At 35.2% G+C, this 20,780-nt stretch overlaps 2 non-coding genes across 2 annotated transcripts; one reads left to right on the top strand and one right to left on the bottom strand.

Annotated features, from left to right (window-relative positions):
- Positions 1-107, bottom strand: LOC121220623 (small nucleolar RNA R71). Its single transcript, XR_005917843.1, has one exon. It is a non-coding gene; the product is annotated as a small nucleolar RNA R71 (small nucleolar RNA).
- Positions 108-10,750: 10,643 nt separating this feature from the next.
- Positions 10,751-10,857, top strand: LOC121220446 (small nucleolar RNA R71). Its single transcript, XR_005917648.1, has one exon. It is a non-coding gene; the product is annotated as a small nucleolar RNA R71 (small nucleolar RNA).
- The last annotated feature ends 9,923 nt before the right edge of the window (positions 10,858-20,780 follow it).

The following is a 20,780-nucleotide window of genomic DNA, read 5'->3' as shown; positions in this document are numbered from 1 at the left end:
AAGCTTAGAAATGACATCATATCTTTTCGGCAATCAGAGAGTGAAACACTTTATGAAGTCTGGGAAAGATATAAAAAATTACTTAAAATATGCCCTATCCATGGTTTTCAACACTAGACTCAGATAGAGATGTTTTATAATCGGTTGAATGCACATAAAAGGATGGTAGCCGGTGCCTCTGCAAATGGTACTTTGTTGGATAAATCGTATAATGAAGCATATGAGATTTTAGAATGGATTGCCAACAATGATTATCAATATCCTACCGTGCTAGTTAGAACTGGTAGGAGAGCTGCTGGCACCATTGAACTTGATGCAATCACTCCATTGACAGCCTATGTATCTCCTTTAGCTAATATGATCAAAATAGTTGTTGTGTGTAAATTTGGAATGCAAATGTGCAAGTGTACACGTCGATTCAAGTAATATAATGATGAGTGAGCATCGTCTCTATAGGGATCGCAAATTGATTAGAATTGGTAAGTATTATTGTAGATTTAACTAATGAATCTGCGCAAAAGAAACAAAGTATAAATTGGCGAATGGAATTGACGTATGAACTAATAATATCAATTACAACTGAAAAATGAAAAAACAATCTAAATGTCGTGGCAATTCATAAAGAACAAGTAGAGAGTATTTCTACTGTTGAATGATAAAGGTTGGAATTACTCAAGGAAATATTTTCATAACATAATAATACCATGGAAAAATTTTGACTACACTACTACTCAGAGAATTACTATTGAAGTATACTTCTTTCGAGAGTTAGAATTTAGTTATTATTCGGAGTCTGTATATGTCTACAAAACTCACAAATGATAACCACACTAACATTATTCACCTGTACAGATCGCACATTTTATGCCTAGAGTGCTGCGAATATTCTTTCGAGTACTCGCTTGCATCAATCGATTAATAATCTGATGTATTTAATCCTTTCAAATTCAAATCCATGTAAGAGCATAACACACAGTCAACTATGTCTAGAGCTTGCATGCATGCATTCCAAATAAACAAGAATCGAATAAAATAGTGACTTTAATTAAAATCATATCATGGGCATTATAGATAATTCAAAATTCACCCAAATAATTCCAACCCAAAGAAAATTAGCTCATAGGTTGGGCAATGAAATACAAAATTAAATCATTCATCAACATTCTTTAAGTTTACGAATCACAGAAATTAAAACCAAGAAAAATAAAACAAAGGCAGAACTACAGGAAGTTCTCACTACACTCCAGCTTCTTCTCAAGATTGTACACAAAACCTAGGGTAAATTTTTCTTCCCCTCTTCGCGTCTGTGATCTACTCTTTTTAGTTTCTACCCTCTTCGAGTTTTCCCATAGGATTCTGTTTCAGAGAGAGAAACTACCATCTGTCTTTTCTTTTCTCTTCACAAATTGTGTGTCCTTTTTCTCTTCTCTTTCCTCCTTTTATAAGGTAGATCCATCCCTCTCAACACACATATTTTTCCCCTCTTTTTCAGGGTAATTTATCTGGTACAAGTACAGCTGGCTGAGAGTGACATGGATTGAGTGTTGCGTCATATTCCTGGAATTGTTACGGTATTTCTGTTGGAAATCTATCCCACTATTTGTCATGGAAATGTTTCACTTCCTTTGTTCTCTTTTCGTCTTCCTCTTTCCTTCTTCTTGCCTCTTTCATCCTATTTGCACCTACTATCAAAGACAACCAAACCTCTTTTCTAGCAATTAAAAGTAACATAAATTTACAGTTAAAACACAATCCAAGCTATCACACCCCTAAACCTGAATTTTTACTTTTCTTCAAGCAAATATGTATGAGTCTGCATGAATGCATATATACATGAGTTTGCCATAACACTTCACTTACATAATATACTGCTAAACTATCAGAAGTATATTTTATATCTCCATTCTCAACAATCTTCTATCTCAAAAAATTAGTTTAAATTTTATTGGTTTGTGTAGCATGCGAAGTGTAGCGAATGTTACCTAAAAATAAAATTTCCTAAATATTTATGCAATTCTTACTATAGCAAGTACCCCTTAATGTACTTAGTTTATCTTTCAACTAAAACTCAGTATCTCTACTCATAAGTAGTTTGTTATTGTATACTTTAATTATTTATTTTTCTAGGGAATTCATCGTGTCATATGATTTCTTTACTTGACAATCTCAATGGAGCATACACTAGATTGCCAAGTATTACATCACACCACAATTTGAATGGAAGTCACTCATGAAGCTACAGCTTTTGACTAAAAAGATAGATGGAGCAAATAACTACCCTCTTAGCTACTCAGCCTACTACTACAGTGGAGTGCCTCTAAACTATTTTCTCTTTTTTTTACTCACTCTTATTTGATTTTTCTTTTTTGATCAATAATACAGTGGAGCAAATAGAGTATTAGTGACCTACTCAACAATTTCAAACATTGGATTGCCCCATAACGTCTTTTTAATTTACCCTAAACTTTGCCATGGTATTTATTATTACACAATGCTAATTTACTGATCTTAGGCTCAAGAATTTCTAAGTATATTAAAAGAAACCTACTATAGACTAATTGCAATTATAATTAGGGCATTCTACTTTTAGGGATCAAATTTCAAACAACTATCCTAAGCTAAACATACCCAATCAACTGTCACAATTTTCTAAATTTTTCGAAGAGTTATTATCCTCATCGAACATCATAGACAAAAAATACTTAGCAAAGTATGGAAATTATTTAGCAATTGTATGTCATGGAAAAATGAATGACAAGACAACAAATATTAGCATACATATCTAATGGAACCTATATGTAAAACACACACCCCTAGACCTAAGGGATGCATTGTCCTCAATGCAAAACAATTTTTTTTTTTGAAAAATGCCAGAAAACAAAACACATATATACCAATATGGAAATGTAATGACAGACAAAAATGAATGCATGAATTAGAAATAAAAGCTTGGACAAAATATTTGTTACTCTTAATTAGGTTTGGTAAACTTCTTGGCTGTACATTTGTAATGCGACTGCCTCTCTATTTCACCACTATCACCTAAGACTACTTTTCCAGTAGTTGTCTTGTAATGCTTCCTTTTAAGCTGATTAATAGGCACATCTTCCTTATCATCAGAATTTGATTTCATGAGTTCATCAATTAGTTGATGAACTACACGTTTTAGTGCAGTTATAAGTGCTTTAGATATCAGTGTGGTGGTAGTGGTAGTGGTAGTGGTAGTGTCTGTAGGAGTAGTAGCTTATGTTACATCATCACCTTCCTTATCAGATTCAACATGGAAAAATTTGATTTTCATTTCTTCTCCTTCTTGTTCGGTGGTCTGCTTCTTCGCAGTAGGTTCTTCACCCTCGTCATCATCCTCTGCAGGCTTTGGCAACAACGCCTTAGGAAAAATAAGGAATGCTGGCATTGGATGAGTAAAGTTCTTTTGAAGGGACTTTTTAATAGCTTTGTCCCTTCGACTAACATATCCCCAAAATATGGCCATTTCCTCTTGAGCCTTGCCGAGATAAATGGCCATCATCTATTGTTGCTTTTCTAGTTTCTAAAATTATTATTGTAAGACCTGTAGAGTCTCGATCACCTTCTACTCAAATGCATTCGTAGAGGCTGATGGAGCTGCACCATTGGGCCTAGGTGGATAAGATGTCGGGGAAGGATTCAGATGTCGTGGCACTTCCTCGTCAAAAAACTTCAGAGCAATGTGCTTAGTGATAACACCTTTGTTAGGGGTTCGGTCTGCATTGACTTGAAGAAAAACTTTGACCTTCTTACAGAGTGCAGTTATAAATGACGAAAAGTTCAACGTATTGATGTTTTTCTAAGCACAAGGTTGGACCTCTCGAAAGATAATGTTCCCAACATTTATCCCTCATCCCACCATAATTGAAAGGGGTAGCAGTAGACGATCCATTGAGATTGTGGAATTGTGGGTGGACGGAATGAGACAATTTTTAAGGAAATGATACCAAACCCTACAGTGGGGCTTCAAAGTTTCCTTGTCAATGGTGTAACAATCATTCCTTGAAACCATCCATTTTGTACCTGATAGTACTAGAAAGAACAAACATTTTCTCCCTACTTATTGGTTAATTTGTCCATATTTAATTATCTTTAGCACATATTTTAGCATTTTTAGTTTAGTAATTTACATTTTATAACTCAGTGGATCTTAACTTAGTTATCCTTAATTTTGTCATGTTTTGGTACTGATGTCGCTGCATGAGTATTTTTAGATTGCGCCTAGAATTGTCGCCACACCTGACAGCTGTCTGGGTAGGAACAATAATGCGTGAGCTATCCAGTTTGGTACAACTAACTTGTATGTATAGAGGCAGCATGATTCTGGTGAAGGACACCTAAGCTATTTGGGAAAAAATATAAATATTCACAAAAAAATAAAAAAATGGAGCTTTTGGATTATCATCTTCTTCAACCTATCTTTGAAGCTTTCGGCTATGGCGGCTTAAGCCTCCTACGGGTGAACCGACGTGAAAGGTCTGCAAACCAACTTCTGATGAGGAGCCTTGAGTGTGACACAAGAGGGAATAGAGAGGTTCAAGTCGAGTTGTCTAGGAATAGTATTCTCTACTTATTTCTTCTATTTCTCTTTTCTAAACGCTGGTGATTACTTCCTATTCATGTTAGTACGGAAGTACACATGATTTCTGGGTTAAATGTTATTTTATTTAATCTTGCTTCTACTGTTTAATCTTTGGGTTTGAATTTCTTTTAGCACGGAAGTGTTATTGCAGTCACTGACACTAGAAGGTGCAGTGAAGTTAAAGCTAACAAGCATGACAACGGAAGTTACTTAAGGATTAGAGGAATTTAATCCACTTGTTCTTAATAGTGTTCCATTGCCAGCATTGGAAGGTGGGGTTAATGTGCATGTTTAAGTCTTAGATTAAATATAGAAGTTAAGCATGATAAGACGTTCATTGCAATTTAATGCATCAACAATTACTTATCCTTTTATACCTTGTGAGCACTTAGCATTCTATTGGATATTCACGTTGGGGATCCCGGTTTATCATTATAATAATTTATCTTGTTGTTTTCAAATTATTTCTTCGACATCTACTCTCACAATTTATCTCATTTCCATCCATTTATTGCACTAACATTAATAAACAAAAGACAACAAGTCTCGTCGGATCGATATCCAACAGACTCATATCTGTCTACTATACTTGTATCAACAGTGTACACTTGCACATTATTGCTGTGACATTAAATAGCCGATCAGTCCCTTCAATAAGCATGTGATTTAATTTTTCTACCGTCATTGTCTTGTCAAAATCAGTGTGTTCATCAAGACTATTAGACGACCCGTATTATGTATTTATCGAGTCAACATCAAATAGTACTAAAGCACCCTGCACATATATAAATGCATTTTAGTGGAGGTAAGTTGAGCGTAGAAATCTTTCACTACTTGACGGAAAACATTGTTAGGATGGAGACAAAAAAACTGCCATCCATGTTGCTCTACGACTGAAGAAATGGCTTTAATATAGCCCATAAAAGGGGAATCTTGAAAAAGGAATCCTTTTTCCATGCACAACGGGCATTTGGAGATGTTTTGGTGGTATTTGGTCTCCATTGTCTTACTAACGAATGTACGTGATTGGGTAGTAGAAGAAGTAGATGGTGCTTGATGAGCCATTGCACAAAAGTTGATAACTGTAAGAGTGAAAAAGTTGAGACCTATAAAAGTTTAGGATGAAAACAAAGAGAAAAATAATAGAGAAATAAAGTGAAGGTAATGGTGAAAAGGAAACTGAATCGACTAGGGTAAAAAATTGAGGAGAAAGAATCTGTGACGTAGGTGATAAGATTAGGCCTTAATCATGGTTTGACATAAGTAACAGTAAATGTTTAAGGGAGAAAATTGAAATACTAAGTAAATTTTTTGAACTAAAAAGTGGCTAATAGAATGAGGAAGTTAAGGCCTACAAACCTAGGCCGTAACGTACATGCAACAAAAAGAAAATAAAAGTTAATTAAATTTATTGAATCAATTGAAACAAAGAGATGAAAAATAAATAGTGCAGGAGAGAAATATTAATCAGTTGGAAAAAATGATGGACATTTTATCATGAAGTGTAGGAGCTTCAAAGTAATGCTTTAACCGCGGGCTATTGACTTTCAAAGTAGACCAAGTTTTTTTTGTCTTTGACGTCTACTGCTCCATGAGGATGTACTTGAACATTTTCGAATGGACCCAACCACCGATACTTTAATTTTCCAAGAAAAAATTTAAGCCTAAAATTGAAAGCAATACTTGTTGTCCAGGAACAAATTTCCATGGAAAAATTTTGTTGTCATGCCATCGTTTGGTCTTTCTTTGTACATTTTGACATTTTCATAGGCTTGAGTTTGAAATTCATCCATCTGATTCAACTCTAGTAAGTGATTATTTCCAGTAGATTGCCAATCCATATAGTTTCTTGATTGTGCAGAATGCCTAGTGTTCCAGTTCAACAGGCAAGTGGCATGATTTACCATAAACAAGCTAGAAAGGTGACATGCCCAATGGTGTCTTGAAAGCTATACGGCATGCCCACAAAGCTTCATCTAGTCTTGCTGGCCAATCTTTTCGGTTGGGATTGAGTACCTTCTCCAGAATTTGTTTAATTTATCTATTAGAGATTTGGGCCTGTCCATTGGTTTGAGGATGATACGCCGTGGCAATTTTATGTCACACCGCATATCTGTTAAGAGCATTGGCAACTAACTTGCAATCGAAGTGTGAACCCTCATCACTGATTAGCGCATGAGGGATACCAAATAGCATAAAATATTTTTAAGAAGAAATTTTAGTATTGATTTGGCATCATTTGTGGGTAGGGCAATGGATTCAACCCACCTGGAGACGTAATCAACAATGACCAATATATAGATATTTCCCCCAAGAAGGTGAAAATGGCCCCATAAAATCAATTCCTAAAACATCAAATAGTTCCACTTCTAAAATATTTTACAAGGGCATTTCATATCTCTTGGATAGATTTCTAGTCCTTTGATAGTGATCACAGGCCTGACAGAATTCATGAGCATCTTTAAACATTGTTGGCAAAAAAAACTAGACTAGAGAACTTTTGCAGCAGTTCGTATACCCCTAAAATGGCCTTCATTCAGTGTTGAATGACAGTGGTGTAGAACATACTAAATTTCATCATCTCGAATAAATCTTCGAATGATTTGGTCTGACACTGCTTGAATAAGAATGGCTCATCCCAGTAGTACTGCTTATCATTATGGAGGAATTTCCTTCTTCTTTGACTAGAGAGCTTGGGTGGCAACAATCCACTGACTAGAAAATTAACAATATTAGCAAACCATGGTAATGCTATGGAAACCAGCAACTGCTCATCATGGAATTAATCTTTAATCATATGAATATTACAATATTCATTCCCCACTTCCAGGCGTGATAAATGATCAACCACTAGATTTTTTGTGGCATTCTTATCTATAATCTCCAGATCAAATTCCTACAGCAGCAAATCCATCGAATTAATTTGGGTTTAGCATTTTTCTTGGTCACCAAGTACTTAATAGCAGAGTGGTTCATATACACTATGAATTTAGAGCCCAAGAGATAAGCTCTAAATTTTTCGAAGGCAAATACTACAGCTAACATCTCATTCTCAGTGGTGGTGTAATTTAGCTGTGAATCTGTCAATGTACTGCTCCTACGGTAAATTCACTTGCATCACACATCAATTTGAATGGTAGGGTCTAGTCTTGTGCAGTGATTATTGGTGCTGTGATCAATCAGTTCTTCAGTTCCTCAAATGCTTGCAAGCATGACCCATTAAAATTTAAAGATCTATTCTGTTCCAATAATGTGCAAAGAGGTTTTGATATTTTGGAGAAATCCTTGATAAATCAATGATAGAATCTTTCGTGACTGAGAAAGCTTCAAATACCTTTTACTGAAGTAGGTGGTGGCAATTTCTCAATAACTTCAATCTTTACTTTGTCAACAACAATTCCTTGTTGTAAAATCTTATGTTCCAGAACAATGCCCTCACACACCATGAAGTGGCATTTTTCCCAATTCAGTACAAGATTGGTTTCTTGACATCGACAAAGAACTAACTCTAGATTTTGTAAATAGTCTTCAAATATATCGCCAAACACTGAGAAACCATCCATAAAGATTTTTAAGAATTCTTCCACCATGTCTGAAAATATAGCCATCATGCAATGTTAAAAAGTTGTAGGGACATTGCATAATCCATATGGCATTCTTCGAAATGAAAAAGTTCCATAAAAACATGTGAATGTGCTCTTCTCTTGATGAGCAGGAGCTATAGCAATTTATTATACCCTGAGTATCCATCTAGAAAGCAAGATAAGGCTTTCCCTGCTAGTCTATCCAACATTTGATCGATAAATGGAAAAGGGAAATGATCCTTCATTATTTCTTTATTGAGTTTCTGATAATCCATACAAACCCTCCATCCCGTGATAGTACAAGTGGGAATAAATTCATTGTTATTGTTACTTACCATAGTGACAATCCTTTTTTTGGGTACACATTGAACAAGGCTCACCCAAGAACTATCAGAAATTAGGTATATGATTCCAGCATCCAGTCATTTGATAATCTCCTTTTCCACCACTTCGTTCATGATGGGATTCAATATCCTTTGCTGCTCAATAGATTTTCCCTAGCAATCCTCCAGTATTATCTTGTGCATACAAATTGTTGGACTGAATCCTTTGATATCTGTAATTGACCACCCAAAGGCTTTCTTAGATTTTCTTAAAACTTCCAACAATTGAGACTCTTGTTATGTTGCTAACTCAGTAAAGATGACTACTGGCAATGTGTTGTTATCTCCTAGATATACGTGCTTCAAGTGTACTAGCAAATGCTTCAATTCCAATATAGAAGGATCTTCTGTGGATGGTCAAGGAGGTTTAAACGAATGGTTGAACATATTTAATGATTCAAAACTTCTCCTTGATTCATTTCCAATTTGCTAAACTTCCATCAGTTTATCAAGATCTGTAATAATGTCTGTGTCAATTAACTCACATACATCTACATCAATTTTTGATTTATTAGAACAAAAATCTTCAATTTTTTCTAGTACTGTTGTATCAATAATCTAAATAGCATGCCATTCTTCATCAGTATCTGCACACTTCATAGCATCAAAGACATTAAAAGTAAACTTTTGATCATTAACTCTCATAGTTAATTCGCCTTTTTAGACATCAATTAATGTTCTACCTGTTGCTAAGAAAGGTCTCCCAAGTATGATTGGTACCTCTTTATCAGCCTCACATTTCAGAATAATAAAATATGCTGGAAAAATAAATTTGTCAACTCTTAGCAACATGTCCTCAATTTTACCTTCTGGATGTGCATAGGATCTATTAGCTAACTACAGTGTGACAGTTGTGGGTCTCACCTTTCCTATTCCTAGCTTCTTGAAAATAGATATGAGAATTAGATTTATGCTTGCACCTAAATCACATAATGCTTTGCCTACATAGTGATTGCCAATAAAGCAAGGTATAGTAAAACTCCCTAGATCCTTCAATTTTGGTGGCAATTTGCTTCCGAGCATTGCTGTGCACCCTTCACTAAGAGCAGCAGTTTGAAAATTCTCCTAACTTTCGCTTCTTTGATAAAATATCTTTCATGAACTTCACATAGTTAGGAATTTGCTCCAATGCTTCCACCAATGGTATATTAATATGAAATTGTTTCAAGACCTCCAAAAACTTCTTGAATTGAACATCTTGCTTGGATTTTTGGAAACGTTAAGGGAAAGGTAGCGGTGGCCTTCCATCCATTTGTCAAGATTGTTTTCTCGTGACATTTTTAACGGCAATACAAGTTGCTTCTACTTCAACATTTTTTTGGTTGCTCTTTCCCTTTATAGCTTGCTCCCCTACTGATTCCGAATTCTTTTCATTTGTAAAAGCTGAAATACCTTCTTCAATAATGGTATCATTCACAACTCCTAGCAGCTGAGTACCACTTCGTAGTGTAATGGCTTTGCATTGTTCCTTCCCTTGAGATTGAGAACTCTCAGTGTCACTCGGTAATGCTCCTTGTTGTCTGAAATTAAATGTAGTGGCAATTTTCCCTGCTTGGTTTTCCAAAGCTCTTAAAGATGCAGCCTAGCTCTGAAGGATAGCATCATTCTTAGCCATATAATCTTTACTTGAAGATGAATTTTGTTGGGCATTTTGTCAAAGATTTATTGTACCCAGGTTGTATACTCACAGCATTTTGTCGAATGGCATTACTGACATTTCCCACCCCTTGATTACTCAAACTGAAATTAGGATGTTGTTTCCACCCCTAGATTGTATGTGTTGGAGTATGGGTTGTTGTTGTTGCAATTAAAATTCCTCATATAATAAACTAAGGCTGGGTTTGATGGGTATTCAACAAACACATGCTAACTCTATTGCTTTCATTTCCCACCTTGTAGATGGCTTTTTTAGTTTTTTAATCATATTTGTTAATGATGGTACCTGAGTTGTTAGAGATGTAATTGCATCAAGCTCTATTGCTCCTGCAACTCTTCTGCCAGTTCCAACTTTGGTAGTGGGGTATTGACAATCGTTATTTGTTATCCTTTCCAGAATTTCATAAGCCTGGTTGTATGATTTATCAAGTAAAGTTCCATTGGTATATGCATCAACAACCACTCTTGTATGAGCATTCAATCCATTGTAAAACATCTCCATTTGCATCCAATGCTGGAAACCATGCATCGGGCATTTTTTCAGTAGCTCCTTGAACCGCTCATATGCTTCATATAATGTTTCATCTTCTGATTGTCTAAACAATGTAATGCCATTCCTCAATTTAGCATTCATGTTAAGAGGATTATATCTTAGCAGAAGTCTCTGACATAGCTCATTCCACGATGCCACCGTATCTGACAGTAATGCATTTAACCATGCTCTGGCACGATCTCGTAATGGGTAAGGAAATAACTTCAGTTGCAGGGCATCTTTAGGAACACCTTGATGCTTGAATGAATTGTAGACTTCCAAAAAGAGTCGTAAGTGCAACCTTGGATCCTCAATAGGCAACCCACTAAATTTCCCCATTGTTTGTAGCATTTGAAACATCACCGGCTTTAATTCAAAATTTTGAGCCTGAATATCCGGCCTCACAATTCCTAGATTTAAATCATCTAAGATTGGCACTACATGTTCTCTGATGGGTCTATCTCTGTCACCTACAATCTGAGCAATATCAACATCCCTTCGTTCTTGATTTAGTGGCTCTTTTCCAACTTGATCATTTCTAATTCTTTCCTTTTCTCACAACTCTCTATTCCTTCGCCTTAAGGTTCTCTCGATCACTAGATTGAAATAGTATTTTGAATTCTCCAGAATATTTCTATGCATGCACCAGCACAGACTTGAAAATTAAAAATTAAAACAACTAATGAAACTAAACTAACAAAAATTAAACAGATAATAACAAATCAATTTTCCACCAATAGTGTTGATCCTAGGCAACGGAGCCAAAAACTTGTTGCGTGTAAATGTGTAATGCAAATGTGAAAGTGTACATGCCAATTCAAATAATATAATGATGAGTGAGAATCGTCTCCACATGGACCATAAATTGATTAGTATTGGTAAGTATTACTGTAAATTTAACTAATGAAGCTGTGCAAAGGAAACAAAGTATAAATTGGTGAAGGGAATTGATGAATTAACTAATAATATCAATTGCAACTGATAAGTGACAAAACATTCTAAATTTCGTGGCAATTCACAAAGAATAAGTAGAGAGTATTTCTGCTGTTGAATTATAAAGGTTGGAATTACTCAGGGAAATATTTTCATGACATAATAATACCATGGCAAATTTTTGACTAAACTATTGCCCAGAGAATTACCACTGCAGTCTACTTCTTTCGAGAGTTAGACTATAGTTATTATTCGGAGTCAGTGTATGTCTACAAGACTCACGAATGATAATCACACTAATGTTCTTCACCTGTACAAATCACATCTTCTATTCCTAGAGTGTTGTGAATATTCTTTCGAGTGCTTATTTGCATCAATCAATTAATAACTTGATGTATTTAATCTTTTCAGATTCAAATCCATATAAGAACATAACACGTAGTTAACTATGTCTAGAGCTTGCATGCATGCATTCCAAATAAACAAGAATCGAATGAAGTAGTGACTTTAATCAAAATTATCTCATGGAAATTACAAATAATTCAATATTCACCCAAATAATTCCAGCCCAAAGAAAATAAGCTCATGGGTTGGGCAATGAAAACCAAAATTAAATCATTCATCAACATTCTTCAAGTTTACGAATCACAGAAATTCAAACCAAGAAAAATAGAAAAAAGGCAGAACTCCAAGAAATTCTGTATACACTTCAGCTTCTTCTCAAGATTTTACGCAAAACCCAGGGCAAATTTCTCTTCCCCTTGTCACATCTGTGATCTCCTCTTTTTAACTGCTACCCTCTTCTTCGCTTCTAAATTTTCCATATAGTTTTCCCACAGGGTTCTGTTCCATAGAGAGAAACCGTTCTCTTTCTTTTCTTTTCTCCTCACAATCCACGTGTCATTCTTCTTTTCTCTCCCCTCCTTTATACGGTAGATCCATCCCTCTTAGAACACATATTTTGCTCCTATTTTCCAGGGTGATTTATCTGGCACACGTACAACTGACTGAGAGTGATGTGGATTGAGTGTTGCGTTATATTCTTGGAATTGCCATGGCATTTCTGTTAGCAATCTATCCCACTATTCGCTACGGCAATGTTTTACTTCCTTCATTCTCTTTTCCTCTTTCTCTTTCCTTCTTCTTGCATCTTTCATCCTATCTGTACTTACTACCAAAGACTACCACACCTCTTTTCCATCAATTAAAAGTAACATAAATTTATAGTTATAACACAATCCAAGCTTTAGCATGTAATGCTCTTGTAATAAGTCTAAAATGCAAACATATTTTCTTAATTACAAGTAAATATTGTAAAGACTCGATAGTCAGGGGTGATGGAAAGTGAAATTCGGGGCTCTGTTCTTGTAAAATGAACTCGTAAATATTTATAAATATTTACGAGGTTAGTTTAGTAGTGAATTTGATTTTGGTTAAGTAATTTTCATGAAATCAAGAGTTCTTTAGGTACAAGGACTAAATTGCATTAAAGTTACAAGTTGAATAATAGAATGAAATAAATTAAAGGGACTAAAGAAGCAATTATACCTTTGTTTCATTTAAAGTGGACAGTCATGTTTTAATAGTTTATACATGTGTATATTATATATATAAGTTATATAATAATAGTCAGTGCATTAAAAACAAAACAAAAACCATTTCCTATCTTTTATTCTTAACATGCAAAACAAAGAAAAAAAATTGGGGAAGAAGAGAAGATAGAAACACACGACACCTAAAGACTTTTAACCTTTCAAATTCAATTGGTTAGTCAATTTAGTCCATTTTCTTGTAATTTTTATGTTTTTGGAATCCTGATACTTAGAGCTATCCGACCCATGTTACAATTTTTAATATTGCTCAAGATTGAGGATGTTACCATTGTTATCTAGCTAGAGTTTTAGGGATTAAATTGATAGATTTTTAAAGTTAGAAGTGAAAAAGAACTAAATAGTGAAGTTAATTATTTATTTTGAGCAATAGGGCCTAAATTGAAAGAAATTTGAAATTAAGGGGTAGAATTGAAAAATATGGAGCTAAATTTAGCTTAGAGTGAAATTAGTATAAAAATTAGAGGTTAAATGTGGAGATTAAATTTAGTCTTGGTTTAGGGACTAAATTGAAGATTTAGCAAAATGTGGTATAAAAATTAAACTTAATAAAAATTGAGTTGTGTATTATTAATCTATTTTAATTATTTTATTCTGTAGCAAATGTTGTTCCAGAATCCTCGAGTAAGAAGGGGAAAAATAAGGTTGACGTCGAGTAGCTCGGGATATACGGTTTGTGTTTATATAATCTGAATTAAATTACAAATTATTGCATTTTGAATTGTTTGCATATGGTAAGTAATTAAGGTAAGAACTCTTGTACTTGGGCCGAATTGAATCAATTGTTGATTACAATGAACAAATTATGTGTATTGAGAAATGTGGTATTCTTATGAATATGTGTATTGAGAAATTTAACATATAATATGTGTGATGATGTACATATGTGAAATTGGAACATTGGATGTATTAAAAGTGAAATGAAACTCTATTAATTGTTTTAGGCTAAGTCGGATATAGATGGCATGCCATAGGATAGGAAGAGTTCAGGGATTTCTTCAACTTTGAGTTGATGAGTCACTAGGAGCCAATTTGCTTCGGTTTAACCAATGTGACACTTAGTGTCAAGTTATATAGCATTGGATGCAGTTATTACTTCAGATTTATCCGATGAGGCACTGGGTGCCAAATTGGTGTTTTGGTTGGATCCGTGTATCTGTCTGAGTCTGAGTCTTGTTAATAAGGGAAATTAAATGATAATATTTATGTGTTGATATTGAGATGACAAAGATGAGAAATGGATATGAAATGAGAAATGGAATATGAGATGATGAAATGGGATGAGTATTGAAATGAATTCATGTGTTGAACAAAGAGATGAATCATGCCATTGCATGAGTTGAAATTATTGAATGCTATATGAAATGCCATTGTCATGTACTAGGACATGTGGATGTGAATAAGGAATGAACATTTTTTATTATTGAATTGAAACATAAGTTCATAACATTTCTTGTTGCATTCTTAAATTTTAATTACTCATATCAAGTTTAAATTGTTCGGATTATAGAAATACCAATGAGTTATACTTAGCGTACAGTTTTGTTTCCCGTGCGTACGTTAGGTACGTTTTAGTTTATCGACAACTCAGCATCCAACAACAATTTGAGAATCAAGTGTGGTGGTGTTTTATTTTGTAATGGCATATACCTAGGAGGCCTTTATGTGATGTTATTTTGAGTTCCATGTGTAATGGTACTTAGTGTTCATATGGTTGTGGTTAAATTTATGTTTTGGTATGATAGTCAAGCTAATGTTTTGCATGTGTTTTAGTTTTAAGCTTGGTAGCCTAAATAGCTAAAACATTAGTTTGATTATGGCAAATTAGTATGATTGAGAGTTTGGATGATCAATCCCTTACTAATGTGTTTGCAAATATAAAATGTGGTACCAATGAGGATACATTGGTTAGACACTTGATATGGATGTTTAAGCACGTTTTAAGCATGTTTAATTGTGTTTTGAATAGGTTAAATGCCTTGTAATTGGGTTTCTTAGTGTCCAAGTAAGCATGATTTGGTAAACTTGAGGTTTAGGGTGCATTTAGGTACACACGTCCTGAGACATGGTTCACACGGATTGCGACGCAACTGTGTGAACCAAGTCAGTGAGTTACAAGGGTAGAGAGACAGGCTGATACACGACTGTGTGTCTCATGTCAATGAATTACACAAGTAGGGACATGGGCTGGGACACGACTGTGTGTCCCAACGTTGAAAGCCACATGGCCTGGGGCATACCACACGACCATGTGACCCTTGTTTCTAAGTTTTTTTGAAATTTTCCCTAAACTTTTAGAATTCTTTCAAATTATCCCCTGCTTGTTTTTTTGATTATTTTTAGGGTCCCTTAAACTCGTATTAAGGACTATAACAGTATTTTACTCTGATTTTGAATGAAATAACAAACCTAAATTAGGTGAAGTAGGTTATTCTACTAATATCATCAAAGGTAGTAATCAGAGTATAGTTCAATGCTTTGATGCTAATAATTGGAATAGTCTTGTTATGTATCCAACTTCTAACTTTCAAAAGTATATAAATAGTGATAAGAGTGTAGACAGTGGAAGACTAAGTTTAGCATTGCATAGCATATCTCATCACTCAGTTATTCAAGATAATTATATGGAATATTAAATTAGTATGTACTACTCCTTATATAATATGATGTTAACTATCAGTTTGCTCCTCTGCTTATGTTGTAATTAAATGTTCTGATTATTTTGTAATACTTGTGACCCTAATCCGATGACAGATGTGGGTTAGGGGTATTACAAATACTTTAGGTTAGAGGCCTAAAATATAACTCATTTCAAGAGTTATCAACAATCCAGGAGATGAAATCAGTAGAACTATCGTGTGTTTATAGCAGTGAAGACCATGTGTTTGATGAATGCCCATCAAATCTAGCATCTATATACACATGAATAATTTTAATCAGAATAATAAACCTTATTCCAACACCTACAATCCAGAGTGGAAGTAGCATCCAAACTTTTGTTGGAATAATCAAGGTGCCTGGAATTTAAATAATCTTGCGAGACAGAATGCTAATAGTGCACCGCCTTGTTATAATCATCCTATGTTGAGGAAAACTATTCAACAGGGTCAAGCATCATCTTCCACCTCTATTGAAGCCTTGCTGAAGGAAGATATGGCAAAAAATGATGCTGTAATTTAGAGCCAGGCTACGTCTTTCATAGCTCTTAAGAATCAAGTAGCAGATAGTGAATGCTTTAAATTCGAGGCCACAAGGAGCATTGCCAAGCAATACCAAGAAGTTGAGAACATAAGGGAAGGCACAGTGCAAGGCCATCACTCTCAGAAGTGGTACACAGTTGGATGATGTTATTCAAGACACCACTATATAAGAGGACAACTAAAAAGGCTAAACAAAAGACTGTTGTAGCAGATGTTATTCAAGATTGCATGAGTATTTTCAGATTGTGCCCAGAATTGTCGCCACATATGATAGCTATCCGAATAGGAACAAAAATGTGTGAGCTATCCAGTCTGGTACAACTAGCTTGTACGTACAGAGGTAGCATGATTCTGATGAAAAGACACCTTGGCTATTTGGGAAAAAAATATAAATATTCACATAAAAAGAAAAAAAAAGCTTTTAAATTATCATCTTCTTCAACCTATCCTTTGAAGCTTTCAGCTATGGCGGCTTAAGTCTCCTAAGGGTGAACCGACACGAAAGAGATGCAAACTAGCTCTTGACGAGGAGCCCTGAGTGCGGTATAAGAGGGAATAGAGAGATTCAAGTCGAGTTGTCTAGGAATAGTATTATCTACTTATTTCTTTTATTTTTCTTTTCTAAACACTGGTGATTACTTTCTATTTCATGTTAGTATGGAAGTACACATGATTTCTAGGTTAAATGTTATTTTATTCAATCTTGCTTCTACTGTTTAATCTTTGGGTTTGAATGTTTTTAGCATTGAAGTGTTATTGCTGTCACTAACACTGGAAGGTGTAGTGACAGTTCAAGCTAACAAGCATGACAACGAAAGTTGCTTAAGGATTAGAGGAATTTAATCCACTTGCTCTTAATATTGTTCCATTGCCAGCATCAGAAGGTGGGGTTAATGTCCATGTTTAAATCTTAGATTAAATAAAGAAGTTAAGTTTGGTAAGATATTCATTGCAATTTAATGCATTGACAATCACCTATCCTTTTATACCTTGTGAGCACTTAACATTTTGTTGAATATTCATGTATGGGATACTAGTTTATCATTATCATATTTTATCTTGTTGTTTTCAAATTATTGCTTTGACACCTACTCTCACAATTTATCTCGTTTCCATCCATTTATTGCACTAACACTGACAAACAAAAGACAACCATCCTCGTGGGATCGATATCCGACAGACTTATATCTGTCTACTTTACTTGCATCGACAGTGTATGCTTGCACATTATTGTTGTGATTTTAAACAACCGATCATCTATTCAAGGATGATCATGAATTTTATCAATCGTGTGACTGTTTTTAGAGGGCAAGCAATCTATCTAGGAGAATGAAATGCCGCTACAAAATATCCTGGAGATTGAGTTGTTTGGTGTGTGGGGAATAGAATTTATGGGTCCATTTCCACCCTTATTAGGCAACTTATACATACTCGTGGTAGTGGATTATATCTCTAAGTGGGTCGAAGCTATTGCTTTTCCAACTAATGATGTAAAGCTAGTGCTAAAGTTCTTGCACAAGAATATCTTTATAATGTTTGGAACACCACGAGCCATTATCAGTGGTGAAGGATTTCATTTCGATTGCAAGCTAGTAGCTAATTCCTTATATCAGTATGAGGTGAAACATAATATTTTCACGACATATCATCCCCAAACAAATGGACAAGCTGAGATTTCTAATAGAGAAATTAAAAATATTCTAGAAAAAGTGGTGAACCCAACTCATAAGGATTGGTTGTCCAGACTGGATGAAGCTTTGTGGGCTTATCGTACTCCATTTAAAACACCATTGGGGAGGTCACGTTTTAAGCTTGTCTATGGAAAGCCATGTCACCTACCTGTTGAATTGGAGCACAAGGCATTTTGGACCATTAAAAACCTGACTCTAGATTGGATCGCTGCTGGACATAAAAGGTTGTTAGAGCTGAATGAAATGGAAGAATTCAGGGCATAGGCATATGAAAATTCTAAACTGTACAAGGAGAAGACCAAGCATTGGCATGATAATAGAATTATGCCTAGGAAATTTGAACCATGGCAATAGGTGTTGTTGTTCAACTCTAAGCCCAAATTGTTCCCTAGTAAATTAAAATCTCATTGGTCAGGTTCCTTTAAAGTAGCTCAAGTATACCTACATGAAGCTGTTAGTATCAAAGACCTAAAAACGGGGGTTACATTCAAAGTTAATGGACAACGCTTAAAGCACTATTGGGGTGCTCATGTGGTTCGTGACAATCAATCCATTGACCTTCAAGATGTTTGAGTTAGCAATTTTGTGTTTATTTTTCTTTTCTTTAATTGCTTTACTTCCATTTCATTTTTATTATTTGTTATCATTAATTATTTAATGTTTTTTCATTTATGTTTTTATCTTTGATTAATGAGCAGTTTTTCAAAAATTTCGAAGACAGAATAAAAGTGTGGCATTATCAGTTGTGATACAAAGAGGACCTTACCGCAACATCTCAAAAGGAAATTATGCCATGACAAACTAGGTGAATGAATGTCGAGGTACGAAGTAACATGGGTTGATCGGACAGAAAAGTCCAAGGGAGAGATTTTGGATAGCTAAGCCCATTCTGTTACTTGGGTAGCCTCAGGGAGGAAAAGCTAAAACTTTTATTTTGGGGCTAGGTTACCTCACATTTCCTCCCAAAAAACCACATTATTTTCCCTTCTCCACACCACAAAGATTACTCTGCATGTTTCATTGTTCTAAATTGTCAACATTATCTCTTCTACTCACCTCTTTTCAACTACTCACATCTATTATGTTTCCAAAAAAGTTTCCATCTTTATCATTTCTTTCTCTTCAACTTCTCCTACATTTCCTCTTACCACATTTTCAAAGATTTCTTTCTGTCCTCCTTCAATGATGTTGAGTAAAGACTGCTTCGAAGGCTACTAAATCATCACAGGCCAACACTACCCGACCTAAAACCTTTTTCAATAGTGTTGTGGCCACAAAATACAACAATAACATCTCAAAGGTGCCCTTTTTGTTTTGAACAACGATTCTTGTTCAAAGATGAACCACACATGGGTTATGATGAGTCTGTGTCCTCCATCGTAGAGAAGCACAGGTGGAGTATTTTCTTTTTGCACTCTGAGAACATTTTTAGAAAGGTTTTTCGTGAATTTTATGCACATGCTAATTCACCTAATTCTCCTTTTATCTATGTTCGTGGTACTTCAATTTCGTTCGATGAAGATCATATTAACTCCCAATTTGGGATCATGGATGTGCAAGATGAACACAGACCCTTCACTAACAATGTCACTGCTGATGGACTGACTCAAGTCTTGAATGATTTATGTGTCGAAGGTCCGTGTTGGACTATTTTGAGTTAAGATTGTTATACTATTGAGAGGGCTTCTTTAAAGCCTATTGGGAAAGGGTGGTGCCATTTTATAAAGAGTTGCCTCATGCCATCAACTCACAATACGATCGTTTTCAAGGAGATAATGCTCTTATTACATTCCATCATCATGGGGAGAAGAATCAATATTGGCCGGATCATTTTTTAGAAGGTGTAATGGTGTGCCGAGAAAATTACTGGCAGCCTAAACTTCCCCTCCCTGATTACTTGTTTGTGCCGCACTACTAGAGTCCTTCTCAATGCTAATGAGGATGTCACCCGCAGCAAGGGTGGACTATCCTGAGCCATTTTTGCCAAAGTCCAAGGCATTGATGCTGCAAAATTAACTCAGCATAGTCAGGCTACCACTTCTACTACTGCACATTTTCCCATGGCAGCACCCTCATCATCTTGCAGCTCTTTCAACAGCAAGTGTTGCACTTCTTAAAGCAACTGGAGCAAAGGATTTTCCTATTTGAGATTTAGCAGTTTCAACTAGCTGAGCAGATGGTCAAGGCCTAGGAGTAGCAGGCTCAATATTGGACTTATGTGAGGAGCAGAGATTTGGCTCTAAAAAGATCCCTATAGAAGAAATTTACAGAGCCGATGCCAAAATTTCATGCCTTCCCCACCTCTTTGCTCCCAATTCCTAAAGCTACAGTGTAACACCCCTAACCTGTATCCATCACCAGAATAAGGTTACGGAGCATTCCCGGAGGTTTACGATTCAAAACTATCAATAATTTTAGACATTTAATATCACAACATCAATCATAGAAAAGTCGAACAACAACATACATATTGTCCCTTATACGAGCCTTCGAGGCCCTAAAAACACGTTAGAAACAAGTGGGGACTAAATCGAAAACATATAGAACTTTTCAGAAAAAGATAAAAATTTACAAATTGTAGG

This window comes from Gossypium hirsutum, chromosome D08 (genome assembly GCF_007990345.1).
Source record: "Gossypium hirsutum isolate 1008001.06 chromosome D08, Gossypium_hirsutum_v2.1, whole genome shotgun sequence".
Lineage (NCBI taxonomy): Eukaryota > Viridiplantae > Streptophyta > Magnoliopsida > Malvales > Malvaceae > Gossypium > Gossypium hirsutum.
The sequence above is the reverse complement of the archived record's forward strand: the minus strand, read 5'-3'. Positions and strand labels throughout refer to the sequence as shown.